Source organism: Salmo salar, chromosome ssa11 (assembly GCF_905237065.1).
Source record: "Salmo salar chromosome ssa11, Ssal_v3.1, whole genome shotgun sequence".
NCBI classification, from domain to species: domain Eukaryota; kingdom Metazoa; phylum Chordata; class Actinopteri; order Salmoniformes; family Salmonidae; genus Salmo; species Salmo salar.
In genome coordinates this window covers 90,717,294-90,719,492 of record NC_059452.1, presented here as the reverse complement: position 1 = coordinate 90,719,492, position 2,199 = coordinate 90,717,294, and the positions used below count along the sequence as shown (strand labels likewise).

Here is a 2,199-nt window from a genome sequence, read left to right as displayed (position 1 = left end):
TGTTTCAATAAACACCATGTCATAAACACAAGCCATTTCCTCAGGCCGTGGATGGACCAATTTACCCATAGAGAGGAACTGAAGGGGAGGGATTGAAGATAGTCCAGGGAAAAAACAGACTACATGATTACCATATATGTAGGCAATGTAATGTTCTTAAGATAGGGTACTGCCTAAAAGTAGTATCTATGTAGGTTTTCTGCCATTGCCTGTTCTAGATGTCAATGCACATCACATTTACGAAGTCGGTTTATTTAGTTGTTTTTAACAGTCAAAAAAGCGATTCTACAAAAGCATCGCCTTGCTTGCATGGTGTCTTTTACTAGGGCAGATCTGACTCTTCCTAAGCCAGCAGGTAAAGTCTAGCTTTGAAAAAGTTCAGACAGTGCTGCTGATCTTGTGTGTCCCGAAGGAGGCATGATTGCTGTGATAAGCCCTTCCCCAGTTCTTCTGTTCGGGGCCGCACAGCAGCAGTGTCTTGAAGGTGACAGAAGTGCTCGTTGCAAAGGGTGTAGCAGACTGGGTTGATGGTGCTGTTGATGTAGCAGAACCAATAGCCCAGCTGCCACAGCTTCTCAGGCACACAGTAGGAGATGGACACCAGCACCATAGTGTTGTAGGGTGTCCAGGTCAGGATGAAGGCCAGAAGGACAGCACTCAGGGTCCTCACTGCCGCCTCCTTCCAGATGGTCATGTTCCTCTTGGCTTTGGTCTGCTTGCGGTGTCTGGAGTCTGAAGATATGGAGCCTCTCAGGGAGGACTGCCTGCCCTGTGGGCCAGCTGCACTGTCCCTTGCCCTAGACGTTAGGGGTTTGTGGGTCCCTCCAGTGTCCCTGCTCTGGACGTCTCTTAGAGGGATCATGGTTTTAGGGGCTTGTATTAGCGCTTGCCCCCTGCTGCTTTTGAACTGGTTCTTCCTCTGAGGAAGAGACAGTAGGTTCTTCCTCATCTACATTACAGGTGCTGTCTCTGCAGCCCTCCCTCTAGCTACCCCTGGTGTTGCTATTCTCCTCTCCCTGCTCTGCTTAGGCTCCTCTCTCACAGGGAAGCAGCCCTGAGACCCCTCACTGCTCTGTTCCCTGCCAGCAGACACCTCTCTGGACCTGCTCGCACTGCTCTTGGTGCTGCTGGAGTAAACAGCCCCTCCATGGGAGGCCCCTCCAATGCTCCCAGACCCCAGCAGCCCCTCCAGACCCTGGGCTTGCTTCTCAATCTCCCAGTAGGTCTTCCAGTACAGGATGCCCATGATAGTGACAGGAAGCTAGAAGGCAGCGATGGCCATACCGAATGTGAGAGCAAGCTCGGTCAGGAACGGGATAGAGCAGTCACCCTTGTCCTGCGAGGACCTGCCCACCACTTGGGGCCAGAACAGGATGGCTGGCCCTCACAGGATGAAGGACGCTGCCCAGGCCGGCTGCCCGGCCATGTAGCTGAGAGGTCTGATGACGGAGTAGAAGCGGTCGAAGCTGATGACCAGCAGGTTCATGACAGAGCCACATAGTCCACAGCCAGCCAGATGTAACTGGCCCAGGCCCCAGTGTCCCATGATGATGTAAACAGCATAGAGTTTCATAGAAGCCATCCCCAGGATCAGCAGGAAATAGTTGCTGACGGTGCGTAGTTCACTGTTGACCTGGAAGGAGATCATAATAGTGACCAAAGAGAGAGGTCCTGTGATGAGTACAATCACCACCACCTCTCATATCTCATGGCCCCCCGATAGATCTGCTGTCACATTGGTGATCTCACTAGTCTGGGAGACACAGGAGTGGTTCATCCTTCACAAAGCGATGCTGAGTGAAGTGGTGGAGCAAAAGTCATTTTTCTTCATGACAGGGAATCGCTGATGAGGACATCTGGCCTGAAGCTATCATCTCAGGGCCAACTGCAGAACAAGAGAATAGGTGTGAGCTGGAACACGTTTCCAACAACCATGACTTTTATACACGTTTTCTCATGAATTTAGATAATTTGTTTTAAACTGGTCAGTTGGTATAATTAGAGAAATGTCATTGTAGTAAATCCCATGATCATTTCTCCAGCAAGGACAGTTCTGTGAAACTCATTAAATATACTGCTCAAAAAAATAAAGGGAACACTTAAACAACACAATGTAACTCCAAGTCAATCACACTTCTGTGAAATCAAACTGTCCACTTAGGAAGCAACACTGATTGACAATAAATTTCACATGCTGTT

The 2,199-nt window shown here is 49.6% G+C and overlaps 1 pseudogene; it reads right to left on the bottom strand.

The window, feature by feature from the left end:
- Positions 1 to 343: 343 nt before the first annotated feature.
- Positions 344 to 1,777, bottom strand: LOC123725106 (muscarinic acetylcholine receptor M5-like; annotated as a pseudogene).
- Positions 1,778 to 2,199: the final 422 nt, after the last annotated feature.